At 41.3% G+C, this 20,542-nt stretch overlaps 1 protein-coding gene and 1 long non-coding RNA gene across 3 annotated transcripts in view; one reads left to right on the top strand and one right to left on the bottom strand.

The window, feature by feature from the left end:
- Positions 1–20,542, top strand: part of PDCD1LG2 (programmed cell death 1 ligand 2) — a 129,100-nt gene that overhangs the window by 92,553 nt on the left and 16,005 nt on the right. The window lies entirely within an intron of this gene.
- On the bottom strand, positions 9,810–10,795 carry LOC112583469. The gene is made up of 2 exons (XR_003107555.3): positions 10,413–10,795; positions 9,810–10,041 (listed from the first exon to the last, which is right to left on the bottom strand). It is a non-coding gene; the product is annotated as an uncharacterized LOC112583469 (long non-coding RNA).

Genomic DNA, 20,542 nt, shown 5'->3' with positions numbered 1-20,542 from the left:
ATGTCCCCTGCTTTAGCAGGCAGATTCTTAACCACTGGACCACCACTGGACTCCCTGACAAGCATTTTTAAATGTCTATATTCTGGTTGAGCTGCTAAGTCGTGTCTGACTCTTTTGTGACCCCATGGGCTATAGCCCATGGGATTTCCCAGGCAAGAAGACTGCAGTGGGTTGCCATTTCCTCCTCCAGGGGATCTTCCCAACCCAGGGATCAAACATGTGTCTCCTGCATTGGCAGGTGGGTTCTTTACCACTAAGCCACCTGGGAAGCAGCCTTCCTAACAGCTAAGGGAGTAGGGCAACTACTCCTAAACCAGAGATAAGGAAACTTGGTTCAGAGAAGTTAACTAACTTGCCTAATTTACTCCATTTCTATTTTTAGTAACATTACCAGTTTGATAATTCAGAGAGGTGCCAAGGACACAGAATATCTTTATTTGTAGCATAGCATATAATAAAGTATTACATTTATATGCATGTGAATAAATTAATATGATTGGAGAAGAAGTCAGGCTGACAAAGCAACTAGTAAGAAATTGACTTCTTTCTGGGGGCTTAATATGAAAAAATATGACTGATACCATACTTGTAAATTATAACTTTGCCACAGCTACAAGTGCAAGCTGATTTGAAATCCAGTTTGGCAAAACCAATACAATATTGTAAAGTTTAAAAATAAAATTAAAAAAAAAAAAAAGAAATCCAGTTGCCAAAAACTAAGGAGAACTTCAGAACCACCAATAGCAGGATATTGTCCAAAGCTGGGAGCAGATAGTCTTGCCGTCTTCCTACTATATCTAGACCAGACTGCATCTAGAATATTTGGTCTATTCTGGGCTCACTCTATTAACTGGAACACTGATATGTGGGAATAAATTTGGAGGAAGCACCGAAGATGGTGATGGGGCTGGAAACCACCATAACCTAGTAATACGTTAAAAGTTGGGTGTATTTCTCCTGAAGAAGGTTTATTAAGGGAAGACATGAAAGTCAAGTTCAATGGGTACAAGTTACATTTAAGTAGAGTTTCACCCAGAACTGAAAAGGACTTGCTTACAACTTGAGATATTCATCAAAAGTTAACTTCCCAGTTCTTGGAAATAGTCTCATAGCCTGGAAATGCCATTTTTCATGATGCTCTAGAAGGTACTCTTCTTTTAGGAGGTAAATTTATAAGGTCTCCTTCTTGCCCTAAAACCCTATGATTTCTCAAACTAGCTACTTTGCTTCTCTTGTGGGAGTCGAGTTAGAATGAAACAATTCTTAAATTCCCTTCTTGCTCTCTCCTTCTATGAAGTATCTCATTCTAAAGTTCAGCCTTACTTGTATTTCACAGTAATATCAGAGACAGGAATCTTTCATTTCAGCTTGACTCTCAAGATCTTATCCTCAAATGAACTTTTACCGCTACCAATTGAAATAAGTTCTTAAAATCTTCTAGTCAATGAATCATCAAATGAGTCAGCTTTTAAAGCTTAATTGGCATGGTTCCTTGATAACTATGTCACCTTGCCATATTTCTTTTTTAGTATTATTATTTTTTTTTCCTAAACTGTTTTTAAACTCAAACATCCTGCTTTCAACACTCTTTGTATCTAAGAATGTCGTGGGGCTGATGACACAGGATGAGAAACTTGTAGAGGGTAACAAATACCTTCCTTTTGACTGGTAGATGTTGTCAGGAGTAGAGAAGGACTGATGTGAAATTCTGGGCTTGACCTTACGGCAGTAACTAGAAGTCTTAAGAGTATCGTTTGAAAGACTTGCCTCCAGACAGGATCAGCCACTGCAGGAAAAGTAGGTGGCTGAGTTTGCATGTGTTCTGAGGGATTCTGGGAAGTCCCTACCCTTTCCCCTACATGTATACCCACCCATTGCTCCATCCTTCCATCTTTAGAAATAATTTCATTTAGGCCACAAAGTCTTTTAAGACTTTAAAAAGCTCCTTGTTCGTGCTAGGTCACTTCAGTCGTGTCTGACTCTTTTCAACCCTATGGACCATAGTCCTCCAGGCTTCTCTGTCCATGGGATTCTCCAGGCAAGAATACTGGAGTGGGTATTCTGCCGTGCCCTCCTCCAGGGGATCTTCCCAACCCAGGGATCGAACCCACATCTCTTGTCTCCTGCATTGTCAGACAGGTTCTTTACACTAGCACTACCTGGAAGCCCAATAAGCTCGGGGCAGAATACTGTGGAGAAGCGGGAAACGGGGAGTAATTTCATAAAGTTGCCTAGTTGAGTCTGTCTGTTCCTTTACAACCAGCCTTAAGGTGAAGAGAAGGTGTAGGCCTGGGTTGAAGGCAACTCTGCCACTAACCAGCTACATCACCAGAGGCAGCTGATGCTCTTTCAGCCTTAGTTTCTTTCTATGTAAAACAGTGAATCTTATCTGGCTGTATTTTGAAGGAATTAAAGATAATACACTGAATTTCCTATCACAGTTAGTATATAACCATAGAGCCAGAACTTAAGGAACCCTTAGCTACTAGTATAAGTAATTTGTCTTAAAAGCTGGATTTGGAGATAACAGAGTCTGCTCAGCCAGACTTCATGCAGAAATGAAAATCCTGGGATTTGCAGAAAATATTCTCTTAACAGTAAATGCCCTCGATTATGAGGTATGACGGCTTAGGCTGGGAGCAAATATTTCATGAAATCTTAATTGCTAGAAATAAGAAGTTGAGGTGCAGAGATGGGGTTGAAGCTACTTGTGTTTTTAGTTTTCTGGGTTTTTTTTTTTTTTTTTAGTTTTTCTAGAAGAAAGATATTAAATTTACACTTGAGGTGGATTATTTCAGGGTAAAAAGATTAATAATTTTTTTTAATCACATAAAGGTAAAGTCAAGATCCTGATCTGGAACAGAAAGTTTGAGACCGTTCATTCCTTTATTCCCGCAGTCCCAACCTTTTTGACACCAGGGACTGGCTTCATGGAAGACAGTTTTTCCAGACCTGGGGGGCAAAGGTGGTGGGGGGACAGAATGGTTTAGGCTACAATGCAAATGGTGGGGAGTGGCAGAGGAAGCTTCACTTGCTCGCCTCCTGCTGTGCAGCCAGGTTCCTAACAGGGCTGGGGGTTGGAGACCCCTGCTTTATTCACTCAGCAAATATTTGAGTACTTGCTACATATATTACACAAGGTAGTGAACATAAAAAGCACTGATTATGCAAAAAGGTTGTCTTTGCAGTGAGTAGAATTACAGTCTTGAACCTGTGTTTCCTTGGGGTCTGGAAGAAGCTTGGTTAATGGACTCTGGTCTATAGGAAACTTGGTCCCTTCACCATGGCAGCAGGATAGGGACAGAGGGAGAGAAACCCTTCCTTGGAGAGGAGAATAGGTAATGGTTTGGGCCTCCCCAGTGGCTCAGAAGTAAAGAATCTGCCTGGAATGAAGGAGCTGCAGGAGACATGGGTTTGATCCCCTGGGTCAGAAAGATCCCTTGGAGGAAAGCATGGCAACCCACTCCAGTATTCTTGCCTGGAGAATCCCATGGACAGAGCAGCCTGGTGAGCTACAGTCCATGGGTCACAAAGAGTCAGACATGACTGAAGCAACTTAGCAAGCACTCAGGAGATATTTTGGAGGATCCAGATATTTTTTCTTTTATGCATCATTTTTTCTTTCTCCTTAAGTAAAGTTAGGCTAAATGTTGCAGTCTGTTCCCCGTTGAGAAGGGCTACCCTTGAGGCTCCAAGTAGTTGACTGAAATAAGCACTCCCTAGGAATTCCCAGAAGTCTGTGGGAGGAGAAATCAGATATTGATTTCTGCAGTCAGGTGAGAGGTGACTCTCAGAGTTATTTGGGCATTAACTAGAATTGAGATTCTTTGAAGGCAGGACTCCTCAGTTATACATTTGTCCTTGTGGGCAGCTTGAATGATCCTCACAAAGTGCCTGGAGACACACTCCCATGATAGCATGCCACTGGGCACAGTTTCCAAGAGTATCAAGTCAGAGCAGCTCACTCTCCACAAACTCAAATAACATGAAACATGCAAGTTATTTTACATGCTGGGGTACAGATGTGCTGAGCATGTGGACTCAGTTCAGTCCAGTCGCTCAGTCGTGTCCTACTCTTCGCAACCCCATGAATTGCAGCACGCCAGGCCTCCCTGTCCATCACCAACTCCCAGAGTTCACTCAGACTCACGTCCATCAAGTCAGTGATGCCATCCAGCCATCTCATCCTCTGTCATCCCCTTCTCCTCTTGCCCCCAATTCCTCCCAGCATCAGAGTCTTTTCCAATGAGTCAACTCTTCGCATGAGGTGGCCAAAGTACCGGAGTTTCAGCTTCAGCATCATTCCCTCCAAAGAAATCCCAGGGCTGATCTCCTTCAGAATGGACTGGTTGGATCTCCTTGCAGTCCAGGGGACTCTCAAGAGTCTTCTCCAACACCGCAGTTCAAAAGCATCAATTCTTTGGCGTTCAGCTTTTTTCACAGTCCAACTCTTACATCCATACATGACCACTGGAAAAACCATAGCCTTGACTAGATGGACCTTTGTTGGCAAAGTAATATCTCTGCTTTTGAATATGCTATCTAGGTTGGTCATAACTTTACTTCCAAAGAGTAAGTGTGTTTTAATTTCATGGCTGTAATCACCATCTGCATTGATTCTGGAGCCCCAAAAAATAAAGTCTGACACTGTTTCCACTGTTTCCCCATCTATCTGCCATGAAGTGATGGGACCAGATGCCATGATCTTTGTTTTCTGAATGTTGAGCTTTAAGCCAACTTTTTCACTCTCCTCTTTCACTTTCATCAAGAAGCTTTTAAGTTCCTCTTCACTTTCTGCCATAAGAGTGGTGTCATCTGCATATCTGAGGTTATTGATATTTCTCCCGGCAATCTTGATTCCAGCTTGTGCTTCTTCCAGCCCAGCATTTCTCATGATGTACTCTGCATATAAGTTAAATAAGCAGAGTGACAATATACAGCTTTGACGTACTCCTTTTCCTGTTTGGAACCAGTCTATTGTTCCATGTCCAGTTCTAACTGTTGCTTCCTGACCTGCATATAGGTTTCTCAAGAGGCAGGTCAGGTGGTCTGGTATTCCCATCTCTTTCAGAATTTTCCACAGTTTATTGTGGTCTACACAGTCAAAGGCTTTGGCATAGTCAATAAAACATAAATAGATGTTTTTCTGGAACTCTCTTGCTTTTTCCATGATCTAGCGGATGTTGGCAATTTGATCTCTGGTTCCTCTGCCTTTTCTAAAACCAGCTTGAACATCTGGAAGTTAACGGTTCATGTACTGCTGAAGCCTGGCTTGGAGAATTTTGAGTATTACTTTACTAGCCTGTGAGATGAGTGCAATTGTGTAGTAGTTTGAGCATTCTCTGGCATTGCCTTTCTTTGGGATTGGAATGAACACTGACCTTTTCCAGTCTTGTGGCCACTGCTGAGTTTTCCAAATTTGCTGGCATATTGAGTGAAGCACTTTCACAGAATCATCTTTCAGGATTTGAAATAGCTCCACTGGAATTCCATCACCTCCACTAGCTTTGTTTGTAGTGATGCTTTCTAAGGCCCACTTGACTTCACATTCTAGGATGTCTGGCTCTAGGTGAGTGGTCACGCTGTCGTGATTATCTGGGTCATGAAGCTCTTTTTTTGTACAGTTCTTCTGTGTATTCTTGCCACCTCTTCTTAATATCTTCTGCTTCTGTTAGGTCCATACCATTTCTGTCCTTTATTGAGCCCATCTTTGCATGAAATGTTCCCTTGGTATCTCTAATTTTCTTGACGAGATCTCTAGTCTTTCCCATTCTGTTGTTTTCCTCTATTTCTTTGAATTGATCGTAAATGAAAGCAAAGAAGAAATTAACATGTAGAGAAATCTGCCATGCTAAAAACTGTGTGGGCTGTTCCACATAAATTATATCATTTAATCCTTTACAGGGTTTTCCCCGGTGGCTCAGCCATAAAGAATCTGCCTGCAATGCAGGAGACGCAGGTTCAATATCTGGGTCAGGAAGATCCCCTGGAGGAGGGCATGGCAACCCACCCCAGTATTCTTGCCTGGAGAATTCCATAGACAGAGGAACCTAGCAGGCTACATTCCAAGGGGTCACAAAGAGTCAGACATTACTGAGCACAAACACATGCACAAGCCCTTACAACAATTTGGCAAAAAAGGTAAGGTTATCGCCTTTCTCTGATAAGAAATGGAAGCTGAGAGTCCTATGTCCAAAGTACCACAACCAGCAAGAAGGTAGCAGTCCTGGGGTCCAAATACAGGTTTATGTAACAACAAAGTTCTGTACACCAAACCACAGAGGAAAGTGTATGTTGGGAGAGAAACGTAACTAAAAAGGAAAACATATTGGGAGATATGTTTCTGCTTCCAAGCAAACATAAGCAATTACCCATCAGTAGACACTGACCTCCAGTTGTAACTAAAACCCAAGACACAGGGGGTACAGGTTCAGACATTTCCTCTCCACCTAGAAAACTGCCACAGAGGAAAAAGAAGTAAAAAGCAGTTTCAGGTAGATCATGACAAAGTCAACTCGTCTTTCTTGGGTGATAGGAGTAAAGGAGCCATATTGGTCTGTCCTGGGGAGTCAAACAGTTACCTCGAAGGTTAATCTAAATCTGTTTTTTAAAACACAGGTTGTTTTATATATACAGCCCCAAAAGTTAAAGCTTAAAAAAAAATCCCTCATTCATGCAAAATCATGTTGACATATAAAGGCACATCTGTGGTCCACAGCTTGATCATTTGTAGCCCTCTTATAAAGCACCAACCACACGGGGCTTTGTAGACCAGTAACAGTTGGTGGGTTGGCACAGATGCATGAACCACACTTTGACAGCAACAACACTTTCAATTACAACACTCTTAGCATGGGTTATTCTAAGAAAAATCCAGCCATTTAAACCGCAACATGGTCTCCACATATCAAATTACAGCAAATTCTTTCTTTCTTCTTTTTGTCTCTCCTTTTTTTAAACTCAAGCAATCTGTGGGGCTGCTTAAAAGAAGTCTTTAGTACCTATAGACTTCCTGAAGGAAATGAGAGACATTAGGAGGTCTCAATTATATTTTTTTTCCACATAAATCTGAGCAAGACTGTTATTTTTATCATCTCAAAGATTAAAGTTGCCACAGGCAGCACGAGGGTAGAATCTTGATGTTTGCGTATTTCTTCCCTGTTTTCCCTGTCTCCTGATCCTGAACCCACACACAGAGAGCACACATAAGCTGAGCGACTTACTCATGGCAAGCATTTGAACTGGTCTTTTTTTAGTCATATTGTGAAATCTGTTTAAAAAGCCACACCAGACACCACCATGCCATCCACTTCACCTTTCTTTTGTCATCCGTGTTTTGTGGTAACATGGTTTTCTATCACAGACTGATGACACTCTTGCCTTAAGTGGTTTCTGTGATGAATTCCCAGATAGAGTTTGGGGGAAAAGCATTATTTCTCTTTTGCTTCCCCTACCCCAAAGGTCCCTTATGTGTACCTCAAACGTTTCAGCCTAGTCTCCTTTTGAGGGGAAATTAGTCAGTGGCTCATAGTAATATACCCCAGCTCTTACCTTAGTGGCTTACCAAAACCAGAACTGGCCCCTCACTCAATCAGGTCCATTCATGATCTTCCACAGACCCTGAAGCCATACTTGAACCTGGATTTTTTTCCCCCATTTAGGATTCCCCTTGGAGAAAAAGAACCAGGAAAACCACATGCAGAGGATTGAGCAAAGAACAGAAACCACCAGAGCCTCCCAGCTTCAACTGTTCCTACTGTCCTGATGACCCTCCCAGGGCTAGCGAGGAAGAAGGTCTAGCACAGGGAAGAGAGTGGCTTTTAGATCCCTTGGGGAAGGGATCTCATGGGCTCTCTTGTGAGATCTGAAAGTGTGTAGAAATCCCTGCAGTTACTAGGAAAATGCAGATATCCGTGCCTGACAAATAATTGGTGCTCAGTACAGACACTAAATGGTTGAATGGTTGAATGAATAAATGGGCAAAAAGAAGCAGAAGAGAAGAGGATGAAGCAGAGCTTCACAGATCACTTTCATTTGCCTTCCTTCCTGGGCTTTTTTTTTTTTTTTTTAAGATTTTTATTTTTTTATTTTATTGTTTGGCTGTGCTGGGTCTTCATTGCTGCATGCAGACTTTCTCTAGTTGCGGCGAGGAGGGGCTACTCTCTAGTTGGAGTGCGAGGGCTTCTCATTGCAGTGGATTTTCTTGTTGGGGAGCACTGGATCTAGGCTCGCAGGCTTCAGCAGTTGGACCTGTGGGCTCATTAGCTGCGGCTCGCAGACTTAGCTGCCCTGAGGGATGTGAAATCTTCCCAGACCAGTGACTGAACGTGTGTCCCTTATATTGCAAGGCAGATTCTTATCCACTGGGCCACCAGGGAAGCACAGCAGTTACCCTTTTTCTTTTTTGCTCTTCACCCTTAAGAATAGCCATGCCACTTTGCTTTTCTTATTTCCTAATTACTCTCTTAATTTTTTCCCCAGATGTTTCATGTACATTCGTTTAAAAAGCGAGATCACACAGAAGAGCTAACAATGAAAAACAATCCAGTTACAAGGAAAAGCTCTATTCTTTCAGCTTTAATCCTTTTCTCCAGAGGGAGACAGTTTTAACTGTGCTAACTTCTGCTTGTTAGAATGTAGGTTCAGATTCAATAGGTCTTGATGAGGCCCAAGATTCTGCACTTCTACCATTTGCCTGGTAATGCCAAAGCTGCCCTATGGAGGAGTCTAAAACTTTGAGTAGCAGGGACCTAGACCATTGCTATAGTGTCTTCCAGCTTCAATTCTTGTCAAATCTCTTCCACCCTCACCCCCCACTTGGCACTCTGCCATCATCAGTGACTCATAAAGCCTCAAACGTGCCGTGCTCTTCAAACCTGCATGGCTTTGTACATCTTCCTCTGCTCCTCAGCCCCTTCACTGAACGAGCTTCTTTGTGTCTCAGCTCACACTTAATCTCTTCTATTAAACCTCCCCCAGATTCCCATCCTACCAGAAGGTCAGGCCCTCTCTTCTCTGTGCTCATCATACTGTAGTATAACGTGCTGTTTCCATGTCCAGGGCTATTGCATAGGATTGCTCAGCTTGTGCCCAAGGACAAGGATCCCTGGTCAAGAAAGCAAGAGGGGCTAAAGTCCATCCTGTTCTCTGCTTGCTGCATCAGTGGAGGCCTAGTGCAGAGCTGCCTCTGCTAGGAGGCAGAGATGACTTTTTCTGTTTCACACAAAGGTACCATATGGACTGATTTTCTGTCTTTTCTACCAGATGTGGTGTCCTTGAGGGAGGAATCAAGTCTCTTTCACCTTTATGTTTTTATTTACTAGCCTAGTGCCTGTCACAGTTCAGTGTTCAATGAAATGTTTGTTGAATGGATAAATGATAAGAAAAAGAAATGAAGCACAAAAGCAAAGCACAGACAATAATTTCCCTCAGTTCTAAAATTAACTGAATTGTAAGCAAAAGGTCTGGAATTTGCTAATTGCTGATAAAAAGGCAAGGACTTCAAAACTCCACTTTGTTAAAAAGGATGGTAATAAGTATTGGTGAAAAGATATAAAGGCTACAGTCAGCACCTTTAGAAGACTCATCAGAACCAGTAAAGAAATAGGCCACCCAGAATCAGTGCTAAATGGTCATGTCTTTTCAGATCTAGGGAAATATGAGGAAGATTCTGAGGATATTATTTGGTCATAAGATTCAGAGGCTCCTAAAATCAGCAAGAAGGTCCTGAGAACAAGAAGAAGTGATGACAAAAAACCATGCATTTATATAGAGGGGCTGAAGTCAGAAACAAAACAGAGAACGCATTCGATTGTGAAAATGAGATTCCCATGACTGCTAGGAGCCTGGACTTTATTGAGAGAGGCACAACCCGGATAAAGAAGCATCTTCATATGGATCTTTTAAATGGGGTCCATTCAATCTGCTTTGCATTAGCTCCTTGGGTGTTTCCACAGAATGTCTCTCCAGTAAGACTGGAAGCTTCTGGAAGTTGGGACCAAGGCTTGGACACTTTTTATCTTCCTGAGACTGTGTGATACTCTGTGAAATGAAGTAGATGCCAGATATGCAGGGAGTTTATGTCAATGACCATAAAGTAAGGGAGTGCAGAAGTGCTAGTCATCCTCCGTTGAAATAGCAATTTCACCTCAGCACTGAGAAAGAGATTCCTCTGAGAAACATCCTGATACCTTGCAAAAACCCAACCTGGGCTTTGCTTTCTTACATCATCTTATTCTCATTAAGGCCAGTTTCTGAAGATACAACTGGTTCCCCCAACTGGTAGTAAGGGAAACCGAGAATCTTAAATACTGTATGCTACCATGTGACTTCAGGATAAAATGTTATTCAAAACAAAACCTAAATTAAACACACACACACAAAGGAAAATAGAATAAGATCATCAAACTTACATTTACCTCTCACCAAGATTTGACCCGAGATCTCCAACAAACAAATTGGGAGGTGTTTGACAGCATCTGGGGCCTTATCTTTTCATCTAAGGGGTTTTCTGGTCTAGTTATCTAGCACCAGCACTTGTGATCAGCGTGATAAAGAGTCACTAGCAAAAATAGTAGAAATGAGGTCTTTCTGACACATCACTATCATGAGACATACCGCTGATTACTGCCCAGGACCCATAGACTGTGCTGGAATTGAGAATTGGGCAATTGCAAAGTTTCCTCTTTTTAAGGCATAAAAAGTGCTAACTTCATGTATTTATTCCCTGGGTCATTTCTAAAAGGAAGGCAAGCTAATTAACTTCTTTTTTTTTTTTTTTAAGAAAATCGGCCAAACAGCAAATACTCATTTTAAAAAGGCTTTCAGTTATTTAAAAAACTCATTCTCATTTTAGGAAAAAAAAATTAAAATTTAAAGAAGTCCAAAAAAAAAAAGAGAGAGAGAGAGGTTATGGTAATCCACCTGTTGTCACCAACTAGGTGGATTCTTTACAGAGTCACCAGGGAAGCCCAGCACAACTTTACCAATGTCTTACTGTAACTTTTCAAGCCATAGAGAAAATCAGCACCTGAAAACTGTTCTCACACTCAGTGGGTAAACCAAATGTAGGCTATGCTCTTACACTCTGAGGTTCAGTGAAATTGTGCAAGTAAAAAATATTCAGGAAATCTTAAATGTCAAATGCAAATATTAAGAAAATATGTGAGTGTTGATCACTTCTTTCAGTGGATGACAGTGCAGATTTCCTGATCTGTCACATAGCTTTCTTTTTAACCAAACAGGAAAGGTTTTGACATCTTTGTTTGCTGTTTCTACATCTTGAAGAAAAGCTGAAAGCACCTTTCTAGATACTGGCTGCTACTGCTGCTGCTGCTAAGTCGCTTCAGTCGTGTCTGACTCTTTGCGACCCCATGGACTGCAGCCCACCAGGCTCCTCTGCCCATGGGATTCTCCAGGCAAGAGTACTGGAGTGGGATGCCATTGCCTTCGCCTAGATACTGGCTGCTGCTGCTGCTAAGTCACTTTAGTCGTGTCCGACTCTGTGTGACCCCATAGACGGCAGCCCACCAGGCCCCCCGTCCCTGGGATTCTCCAGGCTGGCACACACCAAAAAACTCCTTTCAGGAAAGTTAGAGAAATCCCAGAATGTTATTTATCAAGCAGTTCAGGTGTATCCTTTTGAAAAAGATTGACGCTGCAGATTTTATTACTTAGACTGTCACCTATAAGACAGTTCTTCTGAGTGTCCATAACATTTTTACTTATATAGCTCTTTGGCGGGGGCAGGGGGGCAAGGGTTGTTTTTCACCCACTTCTCAGAGGAAATCTGAGGTGATCTAACACCTTTGGAAACCACACCTTTGGAAACAGTAGGCTGTTAAATTTCTTACTCAGTGATACAGAATTGCTTTTAAGCTGAGTTTTGAAGCTGTAAACTTCAAACTCTGATTTAAGCACCAAAGATGTTTTGGGCAAACTGTGTTGCTTGGCATGTAAAAAACAACAGTAGCAACCACAAAGTTCTTACAGTGTGTTAGGGCCTATTCTTTGTGCTTTACAACTATAACTAACTCACACTTAAGCTTCATAATAAAATCTTCACAATCATCCTATGAATCAGATACTGTTATTGTTCCCATTTTATATATGAGGAACAGAAAGCAATTTGCCCAAAGTCACAGAGCTGTTAAGTGGCCAAGCTGGTGATAGGAACTGGCCATCTGTCTCGGAGTCTGTGCCTCTAAGTCTCATCTAGCAATCTACCCCCCTACCAGTTGAAAATTACATTGACTCCTTTTAGCCACCCTCCTCCAACATTAAACCCACTTGAGTAATCGAATGCCAAGTTCAGTAAAGCTGCATTCTCTTAACAACCCCTTTTCCTAAGGTCCATGGGAGAAGCTGGCTATTTGCCCGGGGAAGCCTGTCTGAAGGGGTTTGTGTGTGTGCATGCCTGCTCAGTCGTGTCTGACTCTTTGCGGCCCAATGGACTGTAGTCCGCCAGACTCCTCTGTCCATGGAATTTTCCAGGCAAGAATCCTGGAGTGAGTTGCTGTGCCCTCTTCCAGGCGACCTTCCAGACCCAGGGATTAAACCCTCGTCTCTTATATCTCCTGCACTGGCAGCTGTGTTCTTTAGCACTAGCACTGGGAAGCCCCTGAAGGGCTTTAATAAAAACTAACTCTGTCACTGGGGAGAGAAAAGTGAGTTTTCTTGTTCATTTAGCGTGAAAAACCTCTTAAACTGAAGGGTTTCTTTCCCCCTCTCTGCTGCCAACAGCTACAGGTGAGAAGGTCTCCTGAGTATATTTCACATGATCTGCCTCAAGTAAAGAAAGATCATGTGCCTCAAAGAAGACAGCAACTTCTCACCTCAGCTTTACTGCTAACTGCAGATTTCATCTACAGGAAGAGTGTAAGGGGAACGAGCAGGAATTATAAAAATTCTGTTGATGACGTAAATAAACCTCATCAGCTTTCATTTTCTCAGCTGGGAGGGCAACCCACATGGTTAAAGCCAAGAAAGAAACTCTCAAGTTATTGTATTAACAATCCTGTTCTTTGGAGGAGACATCATAAAAAACCTTGGGATGGTAGAGCTGGAACTCTTTTAGCATCATCCCCCACATTTTAAAGAAAGGGAAACTGAGACCCATAGGGAACTCCTGGCCTGCTTGTGATAACACAATTAATTTGTGATTTTAAAAAATATGTATATTCCTTTTTTGGATTATTTTCTTTTGAAGAAAGAACAAATTAATTAGCCTGTTTGGCCTTCTAGAAATGGCTTATGGCATAAGGCTCATGACAGAAGTCAGCATTTTATTGCCTTACATGGAGGAAACTGCAGTTATTACCTCCAATCCCCAAATGGGTCATTTTAGGCCCTAGGGCCTACATATTGGCATGAAAATGGAGAAGTGTCTTGGTCTTTGGTCACGTAACTACTGTGCTTCTTACTCTCTGTTGCTGGCTGGTCCTGTAGCCTCTGTTGGGCTCTTTTGCCCTCAGCAGTTTGCAGAGATACTCCCACAACGGTCCTCTCTTTTGATCACAGGGCTGCCACAAGGGATTCCTACCACTGCCCTTGAGACTGAAGGGCTCATGCCAGGCTCCCACAGGCATGCATCCAGGCTTCCCCCACCAGAGGTCTCAATCCCTTTGGAGTACTGTGCACAATTGCAATCAGATCCCAACTCTTATAGAACCTCCTGCACATCTGCTCCTCCCAGTAGCCTATCCATGCCAGTCTCGTGCCTTTTCCCTTCTCCTTAGGGTCTGGCCACTTCCTTTCCCCTCCTCTTGCACAACTCCAATTCTTACTATCCCAGACATTTTCCAAAGTAAGGGTTATAATGCAACCCTCAGACTAGGAAGCCCTGACCTTCTGGAGTAGAAAGCAAGATCCCTGTTATCCTGAACCAATTATTTATCTGTTTAATGTCTGACCCTCTTCCGATTATGAAGAGAGAATGAAATTGAGGATTAGGATCAGGTTAAAGTTAGAGTGAGATTTAGGATCCTTCTGTCTGTTCACTTTTGCCAGCTCAGGGCCTGATAAATAATAGTCACTCAACACATATTTTCAGAGGTAAGAAAGGGAGGAAGGAGAAGGGGGGAAGCTATTACAGTGGTATTGAAATAACAGCTGTACTGAAATAACAAGTGTCTGATTTAAGGTAGTCTTAGAGGACATAAAGAGGAAAGAGTGGGAATGAAGTGGAAAACTATTAGGAAGAAATAATGTACAGGGTTTGATAACAAATTTGCCATGAAATATGTGAAATACAGCAGTCATGGGTGATTCAGAGATTTTATTTACTTATTTGGCTGCACTGGGGCTTCTTTGCAGCACATTAAACATATGGGATCTTAGTCTCCAACCAGGGATCAAACCCATGTCCCTTGCATTGAAAGGCAGATTTTTAACCAATGGACCACCAGAGAAGCCCTTATCCTGAGGGTTTTTTAAATGGACTTACCTAAATGTGCTCTGGGACTGTGGGAGAACAAGTGGGTTGGTTTTGTTGGTAAAGAATGGAGGTTGGTGAAGGGCTTGTGAACAGTGGGTCTAGTTTGGAAACTGTAAGTTATCTGGGGAGCATGTCCAGCAGGCAGATATATCTGTGGGTCTCACTGTTTTAAATACATGTGAACAGGAAAACCAAAATCAAATTGTGAGGTGGGAAGAGTTGTCTTTAGAAAGTCCCTTCTCTTTTAGGACCCATTTCAAGGCCCCAAGTTCCCTAATTTTTTGCCTGTTTTTCTTCATCTACATCTGTTTTTAAGAAGTGATCTGATCATCTCGATGATCTCAGTTTAGAAGACAAACTGTTGATGAAACACAATGAGTTAGTTCCTCGGGTTGTACTGGAATGCTCAAATGGGAGCACAGCCTCAAACAAAGAAATGATAGTAACACCACCAGTAAGAGGCAGTGCTCATGTGCCTCTTCGTGTACCCCAAGCATTGCACTAAGCACCTGCTGCTCTCTGCAACACCAAGAGGCAAGAATCATTTCAGAGAAAACTGAGGCACCAAGAGGCTAAGTGACTTGTCCAAGGTCCCATGGCCTACTAAAAATAAAGCAGGAAACTACCCTGGTGTTGGGGCTCTGGAATCCATTCCTGTAACCAGTATACTGGGAATGAAAGTATAATGGTGGAAGTTTAAGAAGAGTGGAAATGTACAGTAAATTTTTCAGGGGAGGGACCCTAGTAAGATTCAGATCCTGTTGTGCAGCTCACTGCAGTTTCATCTTTCAAGCCGATGACCACGATGACATGGACTCTGCTGACAATTAACCTTAGGCAATGTACATGGACTCTGCTGAGAATTAACCTTAGGCAATGTACTTAATCTCTTTCAGTTTCGTTTTCCTCACAGGAGAAATGACCTATGTAAAAGGTTATTCCTTATAGCAACATATAGGGATGCTGGAAACAACCTAAATGTCTATTGAGAGGGGACTGGCTTAAAAAAAAAAAAAAAAGGACTGTATACCTATAAATGGAATATAATGCAGCCATTAAAAAGAGTAAGGTAGAGGTCTATAAGCTGTTATAGAGTGATTTCTAGAATATATTGTTGTAGAACAATACAGTATGCCAGCAGTCCCCAACCTTTTTGGCACATGGGACTGGTTTCATGGAAGACAATTTTTCCATGACCAGTGGGTGGATGGGATGGTTTGGGGGTGATTCAAGTGCATTACAGTTATTGTGCACCTCAGATCATCAGGCATTAAATCTGGAGGTTGGGTACTCCTGGAGTTTGCTACAATTTAAATATACAATTTAAGCTTATAGACCTCTACCTTACTCTTTGTTATGGCTGCATTATATTCCATTTATAGATGTACGATCCTTTTTTTTTTTTAAGCCAGTCCCCTCTCAATAGACATTTAGGTTGTTTCCAGCATCCCTATATGTTGCTATAAGGAATAACCTTTTACATAGGTCATTTCTCCTGTGAGGAAAATGAAACTGAAAGAGATTAAGTACCTATTGGAGTGGGTAGCCGTTCCCTTCTCCAGGGGATCTTCCCAACCCAGGGATCAAACCCAGGTCTCCCACATTGCAGGCAGATTCTTTACCAGCTGAGCCACAAGGGAAGCCCATACATACAGGAAACCTATAGAATTGATTGCTTCAGGAGAACTGGGTGGCCGGGGGACAGAGATGTGGAGAGGAAGCTTGTACCTATCAGAATACCAGCAGAAGTACACTCAAAAGGGAGTTTAATGAAAGAATGAGTTACAAAGGTGTGGACGGGGATAAGCACCCAACAAAGGATGGTGGTGTGTCCACCCTTGGACTAGCTACAGAAGAAAAGTCATTACCATGCCTGGGCCCTAAGGGACGGGGGGATAATGCTTACCTGAATCCAGAGAGAGAGAGAGAGCTGTAGGTATAGAAGAAGCCAGGGCACAGAAGCCACAGACTTCGAACCCACAGCCCAGCTTAGAAAGTGCTGGGGTTTAAATAAAGACCCTGACTCCATTCTTCTCCTGTCCTCCTATCTCTTGCCAGTGCAAACCCTACCAGCAACCCAAGGGCAGAGAACGCTGTTAAGTGCACCCTCACAGAAGAGCCTCTCAGGGGTGGAGGCAGGTGGCAGTGGGTCTGGAGGGCAGAGCCTATCCACCACAGAAAGGGCATGTATAGCCTTTGACCTTGTATGTTTAGAACCAAGTGAATATATAACTTGTTTGAAAAGTAATAAATTTTGCACACATAAAAAATAAATTAAAAATAAACATAAGATTAGGGATTAGAGTAGATGGTTGCAATGTGTCTCCCCCCAGCTCCACCTTCTAGTTATTTGATGTGAGTTTTTCACCTAATGACAATCCAGGGCTCCACCTAGTGTCAGAGCAGTGCTTCACTGAATTCTGAGCACAGTCTCTCTAGGACGGTTCTGGGGCAGACATGCTGGCTGCCCCCAGTCACTGGTGTGTAAGTAGTCTTCACTCTGAGTTATACCCACTTGGTGAATGATCTTATCCCCTGAAAGTAGAAAGTAATTATTTTGAGACACAGAACATTTGTTGTTATTTCTCTTAAAGAGATAGTGAAGCTTGAATTTTAATTCAATTTTGAACTAAATAGTTAAGATTCCCCTCCCTCATATTTCAAACTGATAAATAAAATTAGAGGTAAACAGCATGTGATCTAAGATAGTAAACCTTCCATAAGCCCACTTCTGAGCTTGTTGCTTCTCTGTTCAATGTCCTTAGCGCAGGAATTCTTAACCCTGGCTACAAAAAAAAAAAAAAAAAAAATGTATTTCTTAGGGAGTTTAGAAAGATCTTACTGGAAATTCTAATTTAACTGGTTTGAGGTCTGGGACTCAGGCATTGATTTTTTTGTTTGTTTCCAAAATCCACAGTGGGTGTAATGGGCCACCAGGCCGGGAGTCCCGGCTTTAAGGATTCATTGCTGTCTGTGAGGTGTGTTTCCCTCACTACCCAGAATGTGCTCCTTTCACTTTAGGCAAACTAGGTTACATGTAAGACAATTTCCCACTCTCCATGTTTTGCTCATGCCACCCACTCTGCACTGCTCATACCTTGAATGTTTCGCCACCCCTGCCTGCATCTACTGCCACAGTTTTACCTATTATCCCTGACACTGCTTAAGGGCTACCTCCTCCAAGATTTCCCCTGCCCCTCATTTCCAAACAGCTATCTCTCCCCCCTTTGAATCCTTGAAGATTTTTAAAATAACTTCTATTATTTTTTTCCTTAGTAGAAAATGAATATATTTATACAGTATTCTTTTTACTTATCAAATTGGCAACAATCAAAAAGTCTGATACAGTAGTCTCCTCTTACCCATGGTTTCACTTCCCATGCTATCAATTACCTGCAGGCAACCACAGTCTGAAAACATTAATGAAAAAATCCAGACACAAACAATTGTTAAGTTTTAAATTATGCACCCTTTTGAGTAGTGTGATGAAATCGTGTACCACCCGCTCCATCCCACCTGGAAAGTGAATCATCCCTTTGTCCAGTATATCACCCCAAATGCTAATTTTAAGAGTTTATTTTAAAAAGATAAAATATCTAGAGCAATTTTGGGTTTATCCAGAAATGCAACTGAAGTTAAATACTAGAAAATAAATATAATTCACCACATTAACATTAAACAGGAAAAAACATATGATCATCCTAAATATGCAACAAGTAATATCCCTAATGATGGAAAAATGAGAAGCAAACCCTAAAAAGTTCAGGAGCAAGGAAAGTCTATTTACCTCTATTTGGTATTATAATGTATTTCTTAACTAGTGTGGTAAGACAAGAAATAACAGAGCACAAAGATAGGAGAAGCAGTAGCTGGTGAAAGTATTGGAGTGGTCTTTTTTCATAAAAATATAGTTGTCTACATTCCAGTGAATGTTCAGGCAAATGATTAGTAATGAATGCAGAGCTCAGTAACATGGCTGAATAGAAGACCAATACACAAAATCAAATATACTTCTAAGCACTGGCAAAAAAGAGTTAGAAAATACAATTTTGAAAAAAAAATGCAGTTTACCATAACAATTAAAAAAACATAAGCTACCTCTTTCATAAGGCCTATATGCAATAAATTCCAAAACTCTATTTGATGAACATCAAGGAAGACCTATCACAGAAATACATGGTGGAAGATGTTCAATAGGAAGACTCTTTTGTGAAGTTGCCAGTTCTCCCCAATTTGATCTATAAATTCAATGTAATCTAATTCCATATCACATGGGATTCCCATCCCCCAATCCCGACTAAAACTGATAAGCTGATTCTAAAATTTGTACAGATAAAACAAAAGTTGATATATGACAAAGACTCTTTTGGAGAATAAGGTAGGAAGACTTATTGTACTAGATTTTAAGAGTTTAATTATAAAGTCATAAGAATGAAGAGAGTGTGGTACTGATGCTGCAGTAGACAAGTGGATTCATGGAATAGTAGAGATTCCAGAAGCAGATTTATGTATTTATGGACATAATATAAAAGAGGAGTGGTGGACTTACCTGGTGGTACAATGGATAGGAATCAACCTGCCACTGCAGGGGACACAGGTTCAATCTCTGGTCCAGGAAGATTCCACAAGCTGTGGAGCAGTTAAGTCTACACACCACAACCACTGAGCCTGCACTCTAGAGCTTGCGAGTCTCAACTACTGATCTTGAGTGCTGCAACTACTGACCTCCACATGCCTAGAGCCAGTGCTCGGCAACAAAAGAAGCTACCATAATGAGAAGCTCACACACCACAACTAGAGAAAGCCTGTGCACAGCACCAAAGACCCAGCACAACCAAAATAAATAAATAAAAAAAAGAAGTGGTATTGAACATACTATGGAAAGGAAGAATTAGTCAATAAGTGGTGCTAGGGAAATACAGGGCAAAAAAGCAGATTCCTACCCCATGGGTATATAGTAAATGAATTCTAGTTGTATTAAAGACTTGGATGGAAAAGCTGATTTTTAAACATCTAAAAGGAAAATAAAGAATAGTATCTTTATGTGTTTGGGATAGAGAAGAATTTCTTAAAACACACACACAATCTTATCCAAAACTGACAACTGAAAAGATCAACAAATTTGACTCTGCTAAAATTAAAAGATTTATGTTCTTCAAAAGACCCCACAAAAGAATCTGTAGACAAACCACAAACCAAGAATAGATATTTGTAAAATATATAACTAGTGGTGTGCTTGTCATGATTTGTAGGGTTTGATTTTACCATGGAGGAAATAATCCCACCATAGCCTATTTCAAACTACCAAAACGATGTCTTACACACTTGGAAGAGATGCACAAAATTACTCTTATGAGACCAGGCAAGCCAGTTCCAGTGCACCACTGCATATTACATTAAAGGATTTGTTTCCAGAAAAGACGAAGAACTCTTTCTGTATATCAATAATTAAACATCAAGCAATGTCATAGAAAAATGTGTAAAAGACATGAATAGTCATTTTACAAAAGAGAAAATGTGGAGAATAGAAATATACAAAGATTCTCCACCTTCATTAATAATCATACAAATGTTATAATTAAGATTACAATAAGAAACCATTTACACTCTATAGGTGGGTTAAAATTAAGAAGTATATTAATACTAAGAAATTGCAAAGACTTGGATCAAGAGAAACTCTTTTTCTTAAAACTTTTTATTTTGTATTGAGGTATAGCTGATTTATGTTGTGATAGTTTCAGATGAACAGAGAAGGGACTCAGCCATACATATACATGTATCTATTCTCCCCCAGACTCCTGTCCCATCTAGGCTGCCACATAACAATGAGCCAAGTTCCATGTGCTATACAGTAGGTCCTTGCTGTTTATTCATTTTAAATATAGCAGAGTGTATATGTCTACCCCAAACTCCCTAAATATCCCTTCCCCGCATCCCTCCTACTGGCAACCACAGGTTTTTTCTCTAAGTCTGTGAGTCCAAGAGGAACTCTTAAACAATGCTTCTGTGAGCATAAACTGGCACAACTACTCAAGAATTTAAAATTTTTATTATCTTAAAAGTTGAATATTTGAATACCCTACAATCCAGAAATACGTACTCTTTAGG

This window comes from Bubalus bubalis, chromosome 3, assembly GCF_019923935.1.
Source record: "Bubalus bubalis isolate 160015118507 breed Murrah chromosome 3, NDDB_SH_1, whole genome shotgun sequence".
In the NCBI taxonomy this organism is placed as follows: domain Eukaryota; kingdom Metazoa; phylum Chordata; class Mammalia; order Artiodactyla; family Bovidae; genus Bubalus; species Bubalus bubalis.
Note: the sequence above shows the minus strand (reverse complement) of the source record. Positions and strands in the feature narration are given on the sequence as shown.